This window comes from Tenrec ecaudatus, chromosome 4 (genome assembly GCF_050624435.1).
Source record: "Tenrec ecaudatus isolate mTenEca1 chromosome 4, mTenEca1.hap1, whole genome shotgun sequence".
Lineage (NCBI taxonomy): Eukaryota > Metazoa > Chordata > Mammalia > Afrosoricida > Tenrecidae > Tenrec > Tenrec ecaudatus.
The window spans coordinates 134,317,837-134,340,862 of record NC_134533.1 but is presented as its reverse complement, the minus strand read 5'-3'; positions in this window follow the sequence as shown (position 1 = coordinate 134,340,862).

Below are 23,026 nucleotides of genomic sequence, written 5' to 3'. Positions count from 1 at the left end.
CCCTCCAGAGATTCTGAAAGTGTGTGTGTGTGTGTGTGTAAAAAGGACACGAAGTCATAAGCCCTCTAGAGATTCTACCATGGTGTGTGTGTGTGTGTGTGTTTGTATAAAATGTACACGAATTTAGAAGCCCACTAGGGATTCTGCAAGGGTCTGAGTGTGAGAGTGTTTTTGTATGTGTGTAAAAAAGCTATGAAGTCAGAAGCCCTCCAGATAATCTGCAAGGATATGAGTGTGAGTATGTGTGTGTGTGTGTGTGTTTGTGTGTATAAAAATGACACAATGCCAGAAGCCCTCAAGAGATTCTGGAAAGTTGTATGTGAGAGTGAGTGAAAAGGAAACGAAGTCACAAACCCTCCAGAGATTCTACAAGGGTGTGAGTGTTTCTTTGTGCGTGACTAAAAAAGACACGAAGTCACAAGCCCTCTAGAGTTTTTGCAGGGGTATGAGAGTGAGTGTGTGTTTGTGTGAGTGTAAAAAGTACACGAAGTCAGTTGCCCTCCAGAGATACTGCAAGGGTGCGTGTGTGTGTGTGTGTGTATAAAAAGGACATGACCTCCGAAGCCCTCCAGAGATTTTGCAAGGGTATGAGTGTGAGTGTGTGTGTGTCTAAAAAGGACAGTAAACCAGAAGACTTTTAGAGACCTGTGAGAGTGTGTGTGTGTGTTTGTGTGTGTAAACAGGACATTAATTCAGAAAACCTCCAGAGATTCTGCAACGGGGTGTGTGTGTGTGTGTGTGTGTGTGTGTGTGTGTGTAAAAAGTACACGAAGTTAGAAGCCGTCTAGAGATTCTGCCATGGTGTGTGTGTGTGTGTGTTTGTGTAAAAAGGACACGAAGTCAGAAGCCCTCTAGAGATTCTGCAAGGGTCTCAGTGTGTGTGTGTGTGTTTGTGTGTGTCTGTAAAAAGGACACAAAGCCAGAAGTCCTCCAGAGATTCTGTAAGATTGTGTGTGTGTTTGTGTAAAAAGGAAACCGAATCAGTAGCCTTCTAGAGATTTGCAAGGAAGTGTGTGGGTGTGAGTGTAAAGGACACGAAACCTGAAGCTTTATAGAGATTCTGGAAGTGTGTGTGTGTGTGTGCGTGTGTATGTGTTTGTAAAACGGACATTAAGTCAGAAACCCTCCAGAGATTCTGAAAGTGTTTGTGTGTGTGTGTGTGTACAAAGGAAACGAAGTCATAAGCCCTCTAGAGATTCTACCATGGTGTGTGTGTGTGTGTGTGTGTGTGTGTGTTGGTAATAAAAGTATACGAATTTAGAAGCCCACTAGGGATTCTGCAAGGGTCTGACTGTGAGAGTGTTTGCGTATGTGTGTAAAAAGACCATGAAGTCAGAAACCCTCCAGATAATCTGCAAGGATATGAGTGTGAGTATGTGTGTGTGTGTGTGTGTGTGTGTGTTTGTGTGTATAAAAAGGACACAATGCCAGAAGCCCTCAAGAGATTCTGGAAAGTTGTGTGTGAGAGTGAGTGAAAAGGACACGAAGTCAGAAACCCTCCAGAGATTCTACAAGGGTGTGAGTGTTTCTTTGTGCGTGACTAAAAAAGACTCGAAGTCCGAAGCCCTCTAGAGTTTTTGCAGGGGTATGAGAGTGAGTGTGTGTTTGTGTGAGTGTAAAAAGGACACGAAGTCAGTTGCCCTCCAGAGATACTGCAAGGGTGCGTGTGTGTGTGTGTGTGTATAAAAAGGACATGACCTCCGAAGCCCTCCAGAGATTTTGCAAGGGTATGAGTGTGAGTGTGTGTGTGTGTGAAAAAGACAGTAAACCAGAAGACTTTTAGAGACTCTGTGAGTGTGTGTGTGTGTTTGTGCGTGTAAACAGGACATTAATTCAGAAACCCTCCAGAGATTCTGCAACGGTGTGTGTGTATGTGTGTGTGTGTGTGTGTGTGTGTGTGTTTGTGTGTATAAAAAGAACACGATGTCAGAAGCTCTCAAGAGATTCTGGAAGGTTGCGTGTGAGAGTGAGTGAAAAAGACACGAAGTCAGAAACCCTCCAGATATTCTGAAGGGTGTGAGTGTTTTTGTGTGTGTGACTAAAAAGGACACGAAGTAAGAAGCCCTCAAGAGTTTTTGCAGGTGTATGAGAGTGAGAGTGTGTTTGTGTGAGTGTATAAAGGACACAAAGTCAGTTGCCCTCAAGAGATACTGCAACGTTGTGTGTGTGTGTGTAAAAAGGAAACCAAATCAGTAGCCTTCTAGAGATTTGCAAGGAAGTGTGTGGGTGTGAGTGTAAAGGACACGAAACCAGAAGCTTTATAGAGATTCTGGAAGTGTGTATGTGTGTGTATGTGTTTGTAAAATGGACATTAAGTCAGAAACCCTCCAGAGATTCCTAAAGTGTGTGTGTGTGTTTGTGTGTGTGTGTGTGTGTAAAAAGGAAACGAAGTCAGAAGCCCTCTAGAGATTATACTATGGTGTGTGTGTGTGTGTGTTTGTATAAAAAGTACATGAATTTAGAAGCCCACTAGGGATTGTGCAAGGGTCTGAGTGTGAGAGTGTTTGTGTATGTGTGTAAAAAGGCCATGAAGTCAGAAAACCTCCAGATAATCTGCAAGGATATGAGTGTGAGTATGTGTGTGTGTGTGAGTGTGTGTTTGTGTGTATAAAAAGGACACAATGCCAGAAGCCCTCAAGAGATTCTGGAAAGTTGTGTGTGAGAGTGAGTGAAAAGGAAACGAAGTCAGAAACCCTCCAGAGATTCTACAAGGGTGTGAGTGTTTCTTTGTGCGTGACTAAAAAAGACACGAAGTCAGTAGCCCTCTAGAGTTTTTCCAGGGGTATGAGAGTGAGTGTGTGTTTGTGTGAGTGTAAAAAGGACACGAAGTCAGTTGCCCTCCAGAGACACTGAAAGGGTGCGTGTGTGTGTGTGTGTGTGTGTGTAAAAAGGACATGACCTCCGAAGCCCTCCAGAGATTTTGCAAGGGTATGAGTGTGAGTGTGTGTGTGTCTAAAAAGGACAGTAAACCAGAAGACTTTTAGAGACCTGTGAGAGTGTGTGTGTGTGTTTGTGTGTGTAAACAGGACATTAATTCAGAAAACCTCCAGAGATTCTGCAACGGGGTGTGTGTGTGTGTGTGTGTAAAAAGTACACGAAGTTAGAAGCTGTCTAGAGATTCTGCCATGGTTTGTGTGTGTGTGTTTGTGTAATAAAGGACACGAAGTCAGAAGCCCTCTAGAGATTCTGCAAGGGTCTGTGTGTGTGTGTGTGTGTTTGTGTGTGTCTGTAAAAAGGACACAAAGCCAGAAGTCCTCCTGAGATTCTGTAAGATTGTGTGTGTGTTTGTGTAAAAAGGAAACCAAATCAGTAGCCTTCTAGAGATTTGCAAGGAAGTGTGTGGGTGTGAGTGTAAAGAACACGAAACCAGAAGCTTTATAGAGATTCTGGAAGTGTGTGTGTGTGTGTGTGTGTGTGTGTGTATGTGTTTGTAAAACGGACATTAAGTCAGAAACCCTCCAGAGATCTGAACGTGTGTGTGTGTGTGTAAAAAGGAAACGAAGTCATAAGCCCTCTAGAGATTCTACCATGGTGTTTGTGTGTGTGTGTTTGTAATAAAAGTATACGAATTTAGAAGCCCACTAGGGATTCTGCAAGGGTCTGAGTGTGAATGTGTTTGTGTGTGTGTGTGTAAAAAGGCCATGAAGACAGAAGCCTTCCAGAGATTCTGCAAGAATATGAGTGTGAGTATGTGTGTGTGTGTTTGTGTGTATAAAAGGGACACGATGTCAGAAGCCCTCAAGAGAATCTGGAAGGTTGTGTGTGAGAGTGAGTGAAAAAGACACGAAGTCAGAAACCCTCCAGAGATTCTGAAGGGTGTGAGTGTTTTAGTGTGTGTGACTAAAAAGGACACGAAGTAAGAAGCCTTCAAGGGTTTTGCAGGAGTATGAGAGTGAGTGTGTGTTTGTGTGAGTGTAAAAAGGACACGAAGTCAGTTGCCCTCCAGAGATGCAGGAAGGGTGTGTCTGTGTGTGTGTGTGTGTGTAAAAAGGACACGAAGTAAGAAGCCCTCTAGAATTTCTGCAAGAATGTGTGTGTTTGTGTTTGTAAAAATGACATTAATCAGGCACCCTCAAGAGATTCAAAAAGGGTGTGTGTGTGTGTGTGTGCGTGTGTGTGTGTGTGTAAAAAGGGCACGAAGTCAGAAGCCCTCTAGTGATTCTGCCATGGTGTGTGTGTAAAAAGAACAAGAAGTCAGAAGCAATCAAGATATACTGCAAGGGTCTGAGTGTGAGTGTTTGTGTGTGTGTGTGTAAAAAGGACACGACTCAGAAGCCCTCCGGAGATTCCCCAAGGGTGCGTGTATGTGTGTGTGTGTGTAAAAATGAAACAAAATCAGAAGCCCTCTAGTGATTCTGGAAGGGTGTGTTTGTGTGTGTGTGTCCTAAAAAGGACACGAAGTCAGAGGCCCTCCAGAGATTCTGTAGGGGCATGATTGTGTGTGTGTGTGTGTGTGTGTGTGTGTAAGTAAAAGGTACAAAGTCAGAAGCCCTCCAGAGATTTTGCAAGTGTTTTTGTGTGTATGCGTGTGTAAAAAGGACATGAAATCAGACGCCCTACAGAGATTCTGCAAGGGTGCGTGTATGTTTGTGTGTGTAAAAAAGACACGAAATCAGAAGCCTTATAGAGATTCTGGAAGTGTGTGTGTGTGTGTGTGTGTGTGTGTATGTATTTGTAAAACGGACATTAAGTCAGAAACCCTCCAGAGATTCTGAAAGTGTGTGTGTGTGTGTGTGTGTGTAAAAAGGACACGAAGTCATAAGCCCTCTAGAGATTCTACCATGGTGTGTGTGTGTGTGTGTGTTTGTATAAAATGTACACGAATTTAGAAGCCCACTAGGGATTCTGCAAGGGTCTGAGTGTGAGAGTGTTTTTGTATGTGTGTAAAAAAGCTATGAAGTCAGAAGCCCTCCAGATAATCTGCAAGGATATGAGTGTGAGTATGTGTGTGTGTGTGAGTGTGTGTTTGTGTGTATAAAAAGGACACAATGCCAGAAGCCCTCAAGAGATTCTGGAAAGTTGTGTGTGAGAGTGAGTGAAAAGGAAACGAAGTCACAAACCCTCCAGAGATTCTACAAGGGTGTGAGTGTTTCTTTGTGCGTGACTAAAAAAGACACGAAGTCAGAAGCCCTCTAGAGTTTTTGCAGGGGTATGAGAGTGAGTGTGTGTTTGTGTGAGTGTAAAAAGGACACGAAGTCAGATGCCCTCCAGAGATACTGCAAGGTTGCGTGTGTGTGTGTGTGTGTATAAAAAGGACATGACCTCCGAAGCCCTCCAGAGATTTTGCAAGGGTATGAGTGTGAGTGTGTGTGTGTGTGTGTGTAAAAAGGACAGTAAACCAGAAGACTTTTAGAAACTCAGTGAGAGTGTGTTTGTGTGTGTAAACAGGACATTAATTCAGAAACCCTCCAGAGATTCTGCAACGGTGCGTGTATGTATATGTGTGTGTGTGTGTGTGTGTGTGTGTAAAAAGTAAACGAAGTTAGAAGCCGTCTAGAGATTCTGCCATGGTGTGTGTGTGTGTGTGTGTTTGTGTAAAAAGGACACGAAATCAGAATCCCTCTAGAGATTCTGCAAGGGTCTGAGTGTGTGTGTGTGTGTTTTTTTGTGTGTCTGTAAAAAGGACACAAAGCCAGAAGTCCTCCAGAGATTCTGTAAGTTTATGTGTGTGTTTGTGTAAAAAGGAAACCAAATCAGTAGCCTTCTAGAGATTTGCAAGGAAGTGTGTGGGTGTGAGTGTAAAGGACACGAAACCAGAAGCTTTATAGAGATTCTGGAAGTGTGTACGTGTGTGTATGTGTTTGTAAAAAGGACATTTTGTCAGTAACCCTCCAGAGATTCTGAAAGTGTGTGTGTGTGTGTTTGTGTAAAAAGGAAACGAAGTCATAAGCCCTCTAGAGATTCTACCATGGTGTGTGTGTGTGTTTGTGTTTGTAATAAAAGTATACGAATTTAGAAGCCCACTAGGGATTCTGCAAGGGTCTGAGTGTGAATGTGCTTGTGTGTGTGTGTGTAAAAAGGCCATGAAGTCAGAAGCCTTCCAGAGATTCTGCAAGAGTATGAGTGTGAGTATGTGTGTGTGTGTGTGTGTTTGTTTGTGTGTATAAAAGGGACACGATGTCAGAAGCCCTCGAGAGATTCTGGAAGGTTGTGTGTGAGAGTGAGTGAAAAAGACACGAAGTCAGAAACCCTCCATAGGTTCTGCAAGGGTGTGAGTGTTTTTGTGTGTGTGACTAAAAAGGACACGAAGTAAGAAGCCCTCAAGAGTTTTTGCAGGTGTATGAGATGGAGTGTGTGTTTGTGTGAGTGTAAAAAGGACACGAAGTCAGTTGCCCTCCAGAGATTCTGCAAGGGTGTGTGAGTGTGTTTGTGCTTGTGTGTGCGTAAAAAGGACACGAAGTAAGAAGCCCTCTAGAATTTCTGCAACACAGCGTGTGTTTGTGTTTGTAAAAATGACATTAAGTCAGACACCCTCCAGAGATTCAGAAAGGGTGTGTGTGTGTGTGTGTGTGTGTGTGTGTGTGTGTGTGTGTGTAAAAAGGGCACGAAGTGAGAAGCCTTCTAGAGATTCTGCCATGTTGTGTGTGTGTTTGTAAAAAGAACAAGAAGTCAGAAGCAATCAAGAGATACTGCAAGGGTCTGAGTGTGAGTGTGTGTCAGTGTTTGTGTGAGTGTGTGTGTGTGTGTAAAAAGGACACGAAGTCAGAAGCCCTCCAGAGATTCCCCAAGGGTGCGTGTATGTGTGTGTGTGTGTAAAAATGAAACAAAATCAGAAGCCCTCTAGTAATTCTGGAAGTGTGTGTTTGTGTCCTAAAAAGAACACGAAGTCAGGAGCCCACCAGAGATTCTGTAGGGGCATGATTGTGTGGGTGTGTCTGTGTGTGTGTGTAAGTAAAACGTACAAAGTCAGAAGCCCTCCAGAGATTTTGCAAGTGTTTTTGTGTGTATGCGTGTGTAAAAAGGACATGAAATCATAAGCCCTACAGAGATTCTGCAAGGGTGCGTGTATGTTTGTGTGTGTAAAAAGGACACGAAATCAGAAGCCTTATAGAGATTCTGGAAGTGTGTGTGAGTGTGTGTGTGTGTGTTTATGTTTTTTTTAAAACGGACATTAAGTCAGAAACCCTCCAGAGATTCTGAAAGTGTGTGTGTGTGTGTAAAAAGGACACGAAGTCATAAGCCCTCTAGAGATTCTACCATGGTGTGTGTGTGTGTGTGTGTTTGGTGTGTGTGTTTGTGTGTGTCTGTAAAAAGGACACAAAGCCAGAAGTCCTCCAGAGATTCTGTAAGATTGTGTGTGTGTTTGTGTAAAAAGGAAACCAAATCAGTAGCCTTCTAGAGATTTGCAAGGAAGTGTGTGGGTGTGAGTGTAAAGGACACGAAACCAGAAGCTTTATAGAGATTCTGGAAGTGTGTGTGTGTGTGTGTGTGTGTGTGTATGTGTTTGTAAAACGGACATTAAGTCAGAAACCCTCCAGAGATTTTCAAAGTGTGTGTGTGTGTAAAAAGGAAACGAAGTCATAAGCCCTCTAGAGATTCTACCATGGTGTGTGTGTGTGTGTGTGTGTGTGTTTGTAATAAAAGTATACGAATTTAGAAGCCCACTAGGGATTCTGCAAGGGACTGAGTGTGAATGTGTTTGTGTGTGTGTGTAAAAAGGCCATGAAGTCAGAAGCCTTCCAGAGATTCTGCAAGAGTATGAGTGTGCGTATGTGTGTGTGTGTGTGTTTGTGTGTATAAAATGGACACGATGTCAGAAGCCCTCAAGAGATTCTTGAAGGTTGTGTGTGAGAGTGAGTGAAAAAGACACGAAGTCAGAAACCCTCCAGAGATTCTGCAAGGGTGTGAGTGTTTTTGTGTGTGTGACTAAAAAGGACATGAAGTAAGAAGCCCTCAAGAGTTTTTGCAGGTGTATGAGAGTGAGTGTTTGTTTGTGTGAGTGTAAAACGGACACGAAGTCAGTTGCCCTCCAGAGATTCTGCAAGGGTGTGTGAGTGTGTTTGTGTGTGTAAAAAGGACACGAAGTAAGAAGCCCTCTAGAATTTCTGCAAGACAGTGTGTGTTTATGTTTGTAAAAATGACATTAAGTCAGACAGCCTACAGAGATTCATAAAGGGTGTGTGTGTGTGTGTGTGTGTGTGTGTGTGTGTGTGTGTAAAAAGGGCACGAAGTGAGAAGCCTTCTAGAGATTCTGCCATGGTGTGTGTGTGTGTGTGTGTGTAAAAAGAACAAGAAGTCAGCAGCAATCAAGATATACTGCAAGGGTCTGAGTGTGAGTGTGTGTCAGTGTTTATGTGTGTGTGTGTGTGTAAAAAGGACACGAAGTCAGAAGCCCTCCAGAGATTCCCCAGGGTGCGTGCATGTGTGTGTGTGTGTAAAAATGAAACAAAATCAGAAGCCCTCTTGTGATTCTGGAAGTGTGTGTTTGTGTCCTAAAAGGGACACGAAGTCAGAAGCCCACCAGAGATTCTATAGGGGCATGATTGTGTGTGTGTGTGTGTGTGTGTGTGTGTAAGTAAAAGGTACAAAGTCAGAAGCCCTCCAGAGATTTTGCAAGTGTTTTTGTGTGTATGCGTGTGTAAAAAGGACATGAAATCATAAGCCCTACAGAGATTCTGCAAGGGTGCGTGTATGTTTGTGTGTGTAAAAAGGACACGAAACCAGAAGCCTTATAGAGATTCTGGAAGTGTGTGTGTGTGTGTGTGTGAGTGTGTGTTTGTAAAACGGACATTAAGTCAGAAACCCTCCAGAGATTCTGAAAGTGTGTGTGTGTGTGTGTGTGTGTGTGTGTAAAAAGGACACGAAGTCATAAGCCCTCTAGAGATTCTACCATGGTGTGTGTGTGTATGTGTGTGTGTGTTTGTATAAAAAGTACACGAATTTAGAAGCCAACTAGGGATTCTGCAAGGGTATGAGTGTGAGTGTGTTTGTGTATGTGTGTAAAACGACCATGAAGTCAGAAGCACTCCAGATAATTTGCAAGGTTATGAGTGTGAGTATGTGTGTGTGTGTGTGTGTGTGTGTGTGTGTGTGTATAAAAAGGACACGATGCCAGAAGCGCTCAAGAGATTCTGGAAAGTTGTTTGTGAGAGTGAGTGAAAAGGACACGAAGTCAGAAACCCTCCAGAGGGTCTACAAGGGTGTGAGTGTTTCTTTGTGCGTGACTAAAAAAGACACGAAGTCAGAAGCGCTCTAGAGTTTTTGCAGGGGTATGAGAGTGAGAGTGTGTTTGTGTGAGTGTAAAAAGGACACAAAGTCAGTTGCCCTCAAGAGATACTGCAAGGTTGTGTGTGTGTGTGTGTAAAAAGGAAACCAAATCAGTAGCCTTCTAGAGATTTGCAAGGAAGTGTGTGGGTGTGGGTGAAAAGGACACGAAACCAGAAGCTTTATAGAGATTCTGGAAGTGTGTGTGTGTGTGTGTATGTTTTTGTAAAACGGACATTAAGTCAGAAACCCTCCAGAGATTCCTAAAGTGTGTGTGTGTGTGTGTGTGTGTGTGTAAAAAGGAAACGAAGTCATAAGCCCTCTAGGGATTCTACCATGGTGTGTGTGTGTGTGTTTGTATAAAATGTACACGAATTTAGAAGCCCACTAGGGATTCTGCAAGGGTCTGAGTGTGAGAGTGTTTTTGTATGTGTGTAAAAAAGCTATGAAGTCAGAAGCCCTCCAGATAATCTGCAAGGATATGAGTGTGAGTATGTGTGTGTGTGTGAGTGTGTGTTTGTGTGTATAAAAAGGACACAATGCCAGAAGCCCTCAAGAGATTCTGGAAAGTTGTGTGTGAGAGTGAGTGAAAAGGAAACGAAGTCACAAACCCTCCAGAGATTCTACAAGGGTGTGAGTGTTTCTTTGTGCGTGACTAAAAAAGACACGAAGTCAGAAGCCCTCTAGAGTTTTTGCAGGGGTATGAGAGTGAGTGTGTGTTTGTGTGAGTGTAAAAAGGACACGAAGTCAGATGCCCTCCAGAGATACTGCAAGGTTGCGTGTGTGTGTGTGTGTGTATAAAAAGGACATGACCTCCGAAGCCCTCCAGAGATTTTGCAAGGGTATGAGTGTGAGTGTGTGTGTGTTTGTGTGTAAAAAGGACAGTAAACCAGAAGACTTTTAGAAACTCAGTGAGAGTGTGTTTGTGTGTGTAAACAGGACATTAATTCAGAAACCCTCCAGAGATTCTGCAACGGTGTGTGTATGTATATGTGTGTGTGTGTGTGTGTGTGTGTAAAAAGTAAACGAAGTTAGAAGCCGTCTAGAGATTCTGCCATGGTGTGTGTGTGTGTGTGTGTGTTTGTGTAAAAAGGACACGAAATCAGAATCCCTCTAGAGATTCTGCAAGGGTCTGAGTGTGTGTGTGTGTGTTTTTTTGTGTGTCTGTAAAAAGGACACAAAGCCAGAAGTCCTCCAGAGATTCTGTAAGTTTATGTGTGTGTTTGTGTAAAAAGGAAACCAAATCAGTAGCCTTCTAGAGATTTGCAAGGAAGTGTGTGGGTGTGAGTGTAAAGGACACGAAACCAGAAGCTTTATAGAGATTCTGGAAGTGTGTACGTGTGTGTATGTGTTTGTAAAAAGGACATTTTGTCAGTAACCCTCCAGAGATTCTGAAAGTGTGTGTGTGTGTTTGTGTAAAAAGGAAACGAAGTCATAAGCCCTCTAGAGATTCTACCATGGTGTGTGTGTGTGTTTGTGTTTGTAATAAAAGTATACGAATTTAGAAGCCCACTAGGGATTCTGCAAGGGTCTGAGTGTGAATGTGCTTGTGTGTGTGTGTAAAAAGGCCATGAAGTCAGAAGCCTTCCAGAGATTCTGCAAGAGTATGAGTGTGAGTATGTGTGTGTGTGTGTGTGTGTTTGTTTGTGTGTATAAAAGGGACACGATGTCAGAAGCCCTCGAGAGATTCTGGAAGGTTGTGTGTGAGAGTGAGTGAAAAAGACACGAAGTCAGAAACCCTCCATAGGTTCTGCAAGGGTGTGAGTGTTTTTGTGTGTGTGACTAAAAAGGACACGAAGTAAGAAGCCCTCAAGAGTTTTTGCAGGTGTATGAGATGGAGTGTGTGTTTGTGTGAGTGTAAAAAGGACACGAAGTCAGTTGCCCTCCAGAGATTCTGCAAGGGTGTGTGAGTGTGTTTGTGCTTGTGTGTGCGTAAAAAGGACACGAAGTAAGAAGCCCTCTAGAATTTCTGCAACACAGCGTGTGTTTGTGTTTGTAAAAATGACATTAAGTCAGACACCCTCCAGAGATTCAGAAAGGGTGTGTGTGTGTGTGTGTGTGTGTGTGTGTGTGTAAAAAGGGCACGAAGTGAGAAGCCTTCTAGAGATTCTGCCATGTTGTGTGTGTGTTTGTAAAAAGAACAAGAAGTCAGAAGCAATCAAGAGATACTGCAAGGGTCTGAGTGTGAGTGTGTGTCAGTGTTTGTGTGAGTGTGTGTGTGTGTGTAAAAAGGACACGAAGTCAGAAGCCCTCCAGAGATTCCCCAAGGGTGCGTGTATGTGTGTGTGTGTGTAAAAATGAAACAAAATCAGAAGCCCTCTAGTAATTCTGGAAGTGTGTGTTTGTGTCCTAAAAAGAACACGAAGTCAGGAGCCCACCAGAGATTCTGTAGGGGCATGATTGTGTGGGTGTGTCTGTGTGTGTGTGTAAGTAAAACGTACAAAGTCAGAAGCCCTCCAGAGATTTTGCAAGTGTTTTTGTGTGTATGCGTGTGTAAAAAGGACATGAAATCATAAGCCCTACAGAGATTCTGCAAGGGTGCGTGTATGTTTGTGTGTGTAAAAAGGACACGAAATCAGAAGCCTTATAGAGATTCTGGAAGTGTGTGTGAGTGTGTGTGTGTGTGTGTTTATGTTTTTTTTAAAACGGACATTAAGTCAGAAACCCTCCAGAGATTCTGAAAGTGTGTGTGTGTGTGTAAAAAGGACACGAAGTCATAAGCCCTCTAGAGATTCTACCATGGTGTGTGTGTGTGTGTGTGTTTGGTGTGTGTGTTTGTGTGTGTCTGTAAAAAGGACACAAAGCCAGAAGTCCTCCAGAGATTCTGTAAGATTGTGTGTGTGTTTGTGTAAAAAGGAAACCAAATCAGTAGCCTTCTAGAGATTTGCAAGGAAGTGTGTGGGTGTGAGTGTAAAGGACACGAAACCAGAAGCTTTATAGAGATTCTGGAAGTGTGTGTGTGTGTGTGTGTGTGTGTGTATGTGTTTGTAAAACGGACATTAAGTCAGAAACCCTCCAGAGATTTTCAAAGTGTGTGTGTGTGTAAAAAGGAAACGAAGTCATAAGCCCTCTAGAGATTCTACCATGGTGTGTGTGTGTGTGTGTGTGTGTTTGTAATAAAAGTATACGAATTTAGAAGCCCACTAGGGATTCTGCAAGGGACTGAGTGTGAATGTGTTTGTGTGTGTGTGTAAAAAGGCCATGAAGTCAGAAGCCTTCCAGAGATTCTGCAAGAGTATGAGTGTGCGTATGTGTGTGTGTGTGTGTTTGTGTGTATAAAATGGACACGATGTCAGAAGCCCTCAAGAGATTCTTGAAGGTTGTGTGTGAGAGTGAGTGAAAAAGACACGAAGTCAGAAACCCTCCAGAGATTCTGCAAGGGTGTGAGTGTTTTTGTGTGTGTGACTAAAAAGGACATGAAGTAAGAAGCCCTCAAGAGTTTTTGCAGGTGTATGAGAGTGAGTGTTTGTTTGTGTGAGTGTAAAACGGACACGAAGTCAGTTGCCCTCCAGAGATTCTGCAAGGGTGTGTGAGTGTGTTTGTGTGTGTAAAAAGGACACGAAGTAAGAAGCCCTCTAGAATTTCTGCAAGACAGTGTGTGTTTATGTTTGTAAAAATGACATTAAGTCAGACAGCCTACAGAGATTCATAAAGGGTGTGTGTGTGTGTGTGTGTGTGTGTGTGTGTGTGTGTAAAAAGGGCACGAAGTGAGAAGCCTTCTAGAGATTCTGCCATGGTGTGTGTGTGTGTGTGTGTGTAAAAAGAACAAGAAGTCAGCAGCAATCAAGATATACTGCAAGGGTCTGAGTGTGAGTGTGTGTCAGTGTTTATGTGTGTGTGTGTGTGTAAAAAGGACACGAAGTCAGAAGCCCTCCAGAGATTCCCCAGGGTGCGTGCATGTGTGTGTGTGTGTAAAAATGAAACAAAATCAGAAGCCCTCTTGTGATTCTGGAAGTGTGTGTTTGTGTCCTAAAAGGGACACGAAGTCAGAAGCCCACCAGAGATTCTATAGGGGCATGATTGTGTGTGTGTGTGTGTGTGTGTGTGTAAGTAAAAGGTACAAAGTCAGAAGCCCTCCAGAGATTTTGCAAGTGTTTTTGTGTGTATGCGTGTGTAAAAAGGACATGAAATCATAAGCCCTACAGAGATTCTGCAAGGGTGCGTGTATGTTTGTGTGTGTAAAAAGGACACGAAACCAGAAGCCTTATAGAGATTCTGGAAGTGTGTGTGTGTGTGTGTGTGTGAGTGTGTGTTTGTAAAACGGACATTAAGTCAGAAACCCTCCAGAGATTCTGAAAGTGTGTGTGTGTGTGTGTGTGTGTAAAAAGGACACGAAGTCATAAGCCCTCTAGAGATTCTACCATGGTGTGTGTGTGTATGTGTGTGTGTGTTTGTATAAAAAGTACACGAATTTAGAAGCCAACTAGGGATTCTGCAAGGGTATGAGTGTGAGTGTGTTTGTGTATGTGTGTAAAGCGACCATGAAGTCAGAAGCACTCCAGATAATTTGCAAGGGTATGAGTGTGAGTATGTGTGTGTGTGTGTGTGTGTGTGTGTGTGTGTATAAAAAGGACACGATGCCAGAAGCGCTCAAGAGATTCTGGAAAGTTGTTTGTGAGAGTGAGTGAAAAGGACACGAAGTCAGAAACCCTCCAGAGGGTCTACAAGGGTGTGAGTGTTTCTTTGTGCGTGACTAAAAAAGACACGAAGTCAGAAGCGCTCTAGAGTTTTTGCAGGGGTATGAGAGTGAGAGTGTGTTTGTGTGAGTGTAAAAAGGACACAAAGTCAGTTGCCCTCAAGAGATACTGCAAGGTTGTGTGTGTGTGTGTGTAAAAAGGAAACCAAATCAGTAGCCTTCTAGAGATTTGCAAGGAAGTGTGTGGGTGTGGGTGAAAAGGACACGAAACCAGAAGCTTTATAGAGATTCTGGAAGTGTGTGTGTGTGTGTGTATGTTTTTGTAAAACGGACATTAAGTCAGAAACCCTCCAGAGATTCCTAAAGTGTGTGTGTGTGTGTGTGTGTGTGTGTGTGTAAAAAGGAAACGAAGTCATAAGCCCTCTAGAGATTCTACCATGGTGTGTGTGTGTGTGTTTGTATAAAAACTACACGAATTTAGAAGCCCACTAGGGATTCTGCAAGGGTCTGAGTGTGAGAGTTTTTGTGTATGTGTGTAAAAAGGCCATGAAGTCAGAAAACCTCCAGATAATCTGCAAGGATATGAGTGTGAGTATGTGTGTGTTTGTGAGTGTGTGTTTGTGTGTATAAAAAGGACACAATGCCAGAAGCCCTCAAGAGATTCTGGAAAGTTGTGTGTGAGAGTGAGTGAAAAGGAAACGAAGTCAGAAACCCTCCAGAGATTCTACAAGGGTGTGAGTGTTTCTTTGTGCGTGACTAAAAAAGACACGAAGTCAGAAGCCCTCGAGTTTTTGCAGGGGTATGAGAGTGAGTGTGTGTTTGTGTGAGTGTAAAAAGTACACGAAGTCAGTTGCCCTCCAGAGATACTGCAAGGGTGCGTGTGTGTGTGTGTGTGTGTATAAAAAGGACATGACCTCCGAAGCCCTCCAGAGATTTTGCAAGGGTATGAGTGTGAGTGTGTGTGTGTGTGTGTAAAAATGACAGTAAACAAGAAGACTTTTAGAGACCTGTGAGTGTGTGTGTGTGTGTTTGTGTGTGTAATCAGGACATTAATTCAGAAAACCTCCAGAGATTCTGCAACGGGGTGTGTGTGTGTGTGTGTGTGTAAAAAGTACACGAAGTTAGAAGCCGTCTAGAGATTCTGCCATGGTGTGTGTGTGTGTGTGTGTGTTTGTGTAAAAAGGACACGATGTCAGAAGCCCTCTAGAGATTCTGCAAGGGTCTGAGTGTGTGTGTGTGTGTTTGTGTGTGTCTGTAAAAAGGACACAAAGCCAGAAATCCTCCAGAGATTCTGTAAGATTGTGTGTGGGTTTGTGTAAAAAGGAAACCAAATCAGTATCCTTCTAGAGATTTGCAAGGAAGTGTGTGGGTGTGAGTGTAAAGGACACGAAACCAGAAGTTTTATAGAGATTCTGGAAGTGTGTGTGTGTGTGCGTGTGTATGTGTTTGTAAAACGGACATTAAGTCAGAAACCCTCCAGAGATTCTGAAAGTGTGTGTGTGTGTGTGTAAAAAGGAAACGAAGTCATAAGCCCTCTAGAGATTCTACCATGGTGTGTGTGTGTGTGTGTGTGTATGTTTGTAATAAAATTATACGAATTTAGAAGCCCACTAGGGATTCTGCAAGGGTCTGAGTGTGAATGTGTTGTGTGTGTGTGTGTAAAAAGGCCATGACCTCCGAAGCCCTCCAGAGATTTTGCAAGGGTATGAGTGTGAGTGTGTGTGTGTCTAAAAAGGACAGTAAACCAGAAGACTTTTAGAGACCTGTGAGAGTGTGTGTGTGTGTTTGTGTGTGTAAACAGGACATTAATTCAGAAAACCTCCAGAGATTCTGCAACGGGGTGTGTGTGTGTGTGTGTGTGTGTGTGTGTAAAAAGTACACGAAGTTAGAAGCCGTCTAGAGATTCTGCCATGGTGTGTGTGTGTGTTTGTGTAAAAAGGACACGAAGTAAGAAGCCCTCAAGAGTTTTGCAGGAGTATGAGAGTGAGTGTGTGTTTGTGTGAGTGTAAAAAGGACACGAAGTCAGTAGCCCTCCAGAGATGCAGGAAGGGTGTGTCTGTGTGTGTGTGTGTGTGTAAAAAGGACACGAAGTAAGAAGCCCTCTAGAATTTCTGCAAGAATGTGTGTGTTTGTGTTTGTAAAAATGACAGTAATGAGGCACCCTCAAGAGATTCAAAAAGGTTGTGTGTGTGTGTGTGTGTGTGTGTGTAAAAAGGGCACGAAGTCAGAAGCCCTCTAGAGATTCTGCCATGGTGTGTGTGTAAAAAGAACAAGAAGTCAGAAGCAATCAAGATATACTGCAAGGGTCTGAGTGTGAATGTGTTTGTGTGTGTGTGTGTAAAAAGGACACGAAGTCAGAAGCCCTCCAGAGATTCCCCAAGGGTGCGTGTATGTGTGTGTGTGTGTAAAAATGAAACAAAATCAGAAGCCCTCTAGTGATTCTGGAAGGGTGTGTTTGTGTGTGTGTGTCCTAAAAACGACACGAAGTCAGAGGCCCTCCAGAGATTCTGTAGGGGCATGATTGTGTGTGTGTGTGTGTGTGTGTAAGTAAAAGGTACAAAGTCAGAAGCCCTCCAGAGATTTTGCAAGTGTTTTTGTGTGAATGCGTGTGTAAAAAGGACATGAAATCAGACGCCCTCCAGAGATTCTGCAAGGTTGCGTGTATTTTTGTGTGTGTGAAAAAGACACTAAATCAGAAGCCTTATAGAGATTCTGGAAGTGTGTGTGTGTGTGTGTGTGTGTGTGTATGTATTTGTAAAACGGACATTAAGTCAGAAACCCTCCAGAGATTCTGAAAGTGTGTGTGTGTAAAAAGGACACGAAGTCATAAGCCCTCTAGAGATTCTACCATGGTGTGTGTGTGTGTGTGTTTATATAAAAAGTACACGAATTTAGAAGCCCACTAGGGATTCTGCAAGGGTCTGACTGTGAGTGTGTTTGCGTATGTGTGTAAAAAGGCCATGAAGTCAGAAACCCTCCAGATAATCTGCAAGGATATGAGTGTGACTATGTGTGCGTGTGTGTGTGTGTGTGTTTGTGTGTATAAAAAGGACACAATGCCAGAACCCTCAAGAGATTCTGGAAAGTTGTGTGTGAGAGTGAGTGAAAAGGACACGAAGTCAGAAACCCTCCAGAGATTCTACAAGGGTGTGAGTGTTTCTTTGTGCGTGACTAAAAAAGACACGAAGTCAGAAGCCCTCTAGAGTTTTTGCAGGGGTATGAGAGTGAGTGTGTGTTTGTGTGAGTGTAAAAAGGACACGAAGTCAGTTGCCCTCCAGAGATACTGCAAGGGTGTGTGTGTGTGTGTGTGTGTGTGTATAAAAAGGACATGACCTCCGAAGCCCTCCAGAGATTTTGCAAGGGTATGAGTGTGCGTGTGTGTGTGTGTGTGTGTTTAAAAAGGACAGTAAACCAGAAGACTTTTAGAGACTCTGTGAGTGTGTGTGTGTGTTTGTGCGTGTAAACAGGACATTAATTCAGAAACCCTCCAGAGATTCTGCAACGGTGTGTATGTATGTGTGTGTGTGTGTGTGTGTGTGTGTGTTTGTGTGTATAAAAAGAACACGATGTCAGAAGCCCTCAAGAGATTCTGGAAGGTTGTGTGTGAGAGTGAGTGAAAAAGACACGAAGTCAGAAACCCTCCAGATATTCTGAAGGGTGTGAGTGTTTTTGTGTGTGTCACTAAAAAGGACATGAAGTAAGAAGCCCTCAAGAGTTTTTGCAGGTGTATGAGAGTGAGAGTGTGTTTGTGTGAGTGTATAAAGGACACAAAGTCAGTTGCCCTCAAGAGATACTGCAACGTTGTGTGTGTGTGTGTGTGTAAAAAGGAAACCAAATCAGTAGCCTTCTAGAGATATGCAAGGAAGTGTGTGGGTGTGAGTGTAAAGGACACGAAACCAGAAGCTTTATAGAGATTCTGGAAGTGTGTATGTGTGTGTATGTGTTGGTAAAACGGACATTAAGTCAGAAACCCTCCAGAGATCTGAAAGTGTGTGTGTGTGTGTAAAAAGGAAACGAAGTCATAAGCCCTCTAGAGATTCTACCATGGTGTGTGTGTGTTTGTGTGTGTGTGTGTTTGTAAAAAGGAAACGACGTCATAAGCCCTCTAGAGATTCTACCATGGTGTGTGTGTGTGTGTTTGTATAAAAAAGTACATGAATTTAGAAGCCCACTAGGGATTCTGCAAGGGTCTGAGTGTGAGAGTGTTTGTGTATGCGTGTAAAAAGGCCATGAAGTCAGAAAACCTCTAGATAATCTGCAAGGATATGAGTGTGAGTATGTGTGTGTGTGAGTGTGTGTTTGTGTGTATAAAAGGACACAATGCCAGAAGCCCTCAAGAGATTCTGGAAAGTTGTGTGTGAGAGTGAGTGAAAAGGAAACGAAGTCAGAAACCCTCCAGAGATTCTACAAGGGTGTGAGTGTTCCTTTGTGCGTGACTAAAAAAGACAAGAAGTCAGAAGCCCTGTAGAGTTTTTCCAGGGGTATGAGAGTGAGTGTGTGTTTGTGTGAGTGTAAAAAGGACACGAGGTCAGTTGCCCTCCAGAGACACTGAAAGGGTGCGTGTGTGTGTGTGTGTGTGTATAAAAAGGACATGACCTCCGAAGCCCTCCAGAGATTTTGCAAGGGTATGAGTGTGAGTGTGTGTGTGTCTAAAAAGGACAGTAAACCAGAAGACTTTTAGAGACCTGTGAGAGTGTGTGTGTGTGTTTGTGTGTGTAAACAGGACATTAATTCAGAAAACCTCCAGAGATTCTGCAACGGGGTGTGTGTGTGTGTGTGTGTGTAAAAAGTACACGAAGTTAGAAGCCGTCTAGAGATTCTGCCATGGTGTGTGTGTGTGTTTGTGTAAAAAGGACACGAAGTCAGAAGCCCTCTAGAGATTCTGCAAGGGTCTGAGTGTGTGTGTGTGTGTTTGTGTGTGTCTGTAAAAAGGACACAAAGTCAGAAGTCCTCCAGAGATTCTGTAAGATTGTGTGTGTGTTTGTGTAAAAAGGAAACCAAATCAGTAGCCTTCTAGAGATTTGCAAGGAAGTGTGTGTGTGTGAGTGTAAAGGACACGAAACCAGAAGCTTTATAGAGATTCTGGATGTGTGTGTGTGTGTGTGTGTATGTGTTTGTAAAACGGACATTAAGTCAGAAACCCTCCAGAGATCTGAAAGTGTGTGTGTGTGTGTACAAAGGAAACGAAGTCATAAGCCCTCTAGAGATTCTACCATGGTGTGTGTGTGTGTGTGTTTGTAATAAAAGTATACGAATTTAGAAGCCCACTAGGGATTCTGCAAGGGTCTGAGTGTGAATGTGTTTGGGTGTGTGTGTAAAAAGGCCATGAAGTCAGAAGCCTTCCAGAGATTCTGCAAGAGTATGAGTGTGAGTATGTGTGTGTGTGTGTGTGTGTGTGTGTGTATAAAAGGGACACGATGTCAGAAGCCCTCAAGAGATTCTGGAAGTTTGTGTGTGAGAGTGAGTGAAAAAGACACGAAGTCAGAAACCCTCCAGAGATTCTGTAAGCGTGTGAGTGTTTTTGTGTGTGTGACTAAAAAGGACACGTAGTAAGTAGCCCTCAGGAGTTTTGCAGGAGTATGAGTGTGAGTGTGTGTTTGTGTGAGTGTAAAAAGGACACGAAGTCAGTTGCCCTCCAGAGATTCAGGAACGGTGTGTCTGTGTGTGTGTGTGTGTAAAAAGGACACGAAGTAAGAAGCCCTCTAGAATTTCTGCAAGAATGTGTGTGTTTGTGTTTGTAAAAATGACATTAATCAGGCACCCTCAAGAGATTCAAAAAGGGTGTGTGTGTGTGTGTGTGTGTGTGTGTGTAAAAAGGGCACGAAGTCAGAAGCCCTCTAGAGATTCTGCCATGGTGTGTGTGTAAAAAGAACAAGAAGTCAGAAGCAATCAAGATATACTGCAAGGGTCTGATTGTGAGTGTTTGTGTGTGTGTGTGTGTAAAAAGGACACGAAGTCAGAAGCCCTCCAGAGATTCCCCAAGGGTGCGTGTATGTGTGTGTGTGTGTGTGTGTGTAAAAATGAAACAAAATCAGAAGACCTCTAGTGATTCTGGAAGGGTGTGTTTGTGTGTGTGTGTCCTAAAAAGGACACGAAGTCAGAGGCCCTCCAGAGATTCTAGGGGCATGATTGTGTGTGTGTGTGTGTGTGTGTGTGTAAGTAAAAGGTACAAAGTCAGAAGCCCTCCAGAGATTTTGCAAGTGTTTTTGTGTGTATGCGTGTGTAAAAAGGACATGAAATCAGACGCCCTACAGAGATTCTGCAAGGGTGTGTGTACGTTTGTGTGTGTAAAAAAGACACGAAATCAGAAGCCTTATAGAGATTCTGGAAATGTGTGTGTGTGTGTGTGTGTGTATGTGTTTGTAAAACGGACATTAAGTCAGAAACCCTCCAGAGATTCTGCAAGTGTGTGTGTGTGTGTGTGTGTGTGTGTAAAAAGGACACGAAGTCATAAGCCCTCTAGAGATTCTACCATGGTGTGTGTGTGTGTGCTTGTATAAAAAGTACACGAATTTAGAAGCCCACTAGGGATTCTGCAAGAGTCTGACTGTGAGAGTGTTTGCGTATGTGTGTAAAAAGGCCATGAAGTCAGAAACCCTCCAGATAATCTGCAAGGATATGAGTGTGAGTGTGTGTGTGTGTGTGTGTGTTTGTGTGTATAAAAAGGACACAATGCCAGAAGCCCTCAAGAGATTCTGGAAAGTTGTGTGTGAGAGTGAGTGAAAAGGAGACGAAGTCAGAAAACCTCCAGAGATTCTACAAGGGTGTGAGTGTTTCTTTGTGCGTGACTAAAAAAGACACGAAGTCAGAAGCCCTCTAGAGTTTTTGCAGGGGTATGAGAGTGAGTGTGTGTTTGTGTGAGTGTAAAAAGGACACGAAGTCAGTTGCCCTCCAGAGATACTGCAAGGGTGCGTGTGTGTGTGTGTGTGTGTATAAAAAGGACATGACCTCCGAAGCCCTCCAGAGATTTTGCAAGGGTATGAGTGTGAGTGTGTGTGTGTGTGTGTAAAAAGGACAGTAAACCAGAAGACTTTTAGAGACTCTGTGAGTGTGTGTGTGTGTGTGTGTTTGTGCGTGTAAACAGGACATTAATTCAGAAAACCTCCAGAGATTCTGCAACGGTGTGTGTGTATGTGTGTGTGTGTGTGCGTGTGTGTTTGTGTGTATAAAAAGAACACGATGTCAGAAGCCCTCAAGAGATTCTGGAAGGTTGTGTGTGAAAGTGAGTGAAAAAGACACGAAGTCAGAAACCCTCCAGATATTCTGAAGGGTGTGAGTGTTTTTGTGTGTGTGACTAAAAAGGACATGAAGTAAGAAGCCCTCAAGAGTTTTTGCAGGTGTATGAGAGTGAGAGTGTGTTTGTGTGAGTGTATAAAGGACACAAAGTCAGTTGCCCTCAAGAGATACTGGGAGGTGGTGTGTGTGTGTGTGTGTAAAAAGGAAACCAAATCAGTAGCCTTCTAGAGATTTGCAAGGAAGTGTGTGGGTGTGAGTGTAAAGGACACGAAACCAGAAGCTTTATAGAGATTCTGGAAGTGTGTATGTATGTGTATGTGTTTTTAAATCGGACATTAAGTCAGAAACCCTCCAGAGATTCCTAAAGTGTGTGTGTGTGTGTGTGTGTGTGTGTGTGTGTAAAAAGGAAACGAAGTCATAAGCCCTCTAGAGATTCTACCATGGTGTGTGTGTGTGTGTTTGTATAAAAAGTACATGAATTTAGAAGCCCACTAGGGATTCTGCAAGGGTCTGAGTGTGAGAGTGTTTGTGTATGTGTGTAAAAAGGCCATGAAGTCAGAAAACCTCTAGATAATCTGCAATTATATGAGTGTGAGTATGTGTGTGTGTGTGAGTGTGTGTTTGTGTGTATAAAAGGACACAATGCCAGAAGCCCTCAAGAGATTCTGGAAAGTTGTGTGTGAGAGTGAGTGAAAAGGAAACGAAGTCAGAAACCCTCCAGAGATTCTACAAGGGTGTGAGTGTTTCTTTGTGCGTGACTAAAAAAGACACGAAGTCAGAAGCCCTCTAGAGTTTTTCCAGGGGTATGAGAGTGAGTGTGTGTTTGTGTGAGTGTAAAAAGGACACGAAGTCAGTTGCCCTCCAGAGACACTGAAAGGGTGCGTGTGTGTGTGTGTGTGTGTGTTTGTGCATAAAAAGGACATGACCTCCGAAGCCCTCCAGAGATTTTGCAAGGGTATGAGTGTGAGTGTGTGTGTGTCTAAAAAGGACAGTAAACCAGAAGACTTTTAGAGACCTGTGAGAGTGTGTGTGTGTGTGTGTATACAGGACATTAATTCAGAAAACCTCCAGAGATTCTGCAACGGGGTGTGTGTGTGTGTGTGTGTGTGTGTAAAAAGTACACGAAGTTTGAAGCCGTCTAGAGATTCTGCCATGGTGTGTGTGTGTGTGTTTGTGTAAAAAGGACACGAAGTCAGAAGCCCTCTAGAGATTCTGCAAGGGTCTGAGTGTGTGTGTGTGTGTGTTTGTGTGTGTCTGTAAAAAGGACACAAAGCCAGAAGTCCTCCAGCGATTCTGTAAGATTGTGTGTGTGTTTGTGTAAAAAGGAAACCAAATCAGTAGCCTTCTAGAGATTTGCAAGGAAGTGTGTGGGTGTGAGTGTAAAGGACACGAAACCAGAAGCTTTATAGGGATTCTGGAAGTGTGTGTGTGTGTGTGTATGTGTTTGTAAAACGGACATTAAGTCAGAAACCCTCCAGAGATTCTGAAAGTGTGTGTGTGTGTGTGTGTGTGTGTGTGTAAAAAGGAAACGAAGTCATAAGCCCTCTAGAGATTCTACCATGGTGTGTGTGTGTGTGTGTGTTTGTATAAAAAGTACACGAATTTAGAAGCCCACTAGGGATTCTGCAAGGGTCTCACTGTGAGAGTGTTTGCGTATGTGTGTAAAAAGGCCATGAAGTCAGAAACCCTCCAGATAATCTGCAAGGATATGAGTGTGAGTATGTGTGTGTGTGTGTGTGTGTTTGTGTGTATAAAAAGGACACAATGCCAGAAGCCCTCAAGAGATTCTGGAAAGTTGTGTGTGAGAGTGAGTGAAAAGGACACGAAGTCAGAAACTCTCCAGAGATTCTACAAGGGTGTGAGTGTTTCTTTGTGCGTGACTAAAAAAGACACGAAGTCAGAAGCCCTCTAGAGTTTTTGCAGGGGTATGAGAGTGAGTGTGTGTTTGTG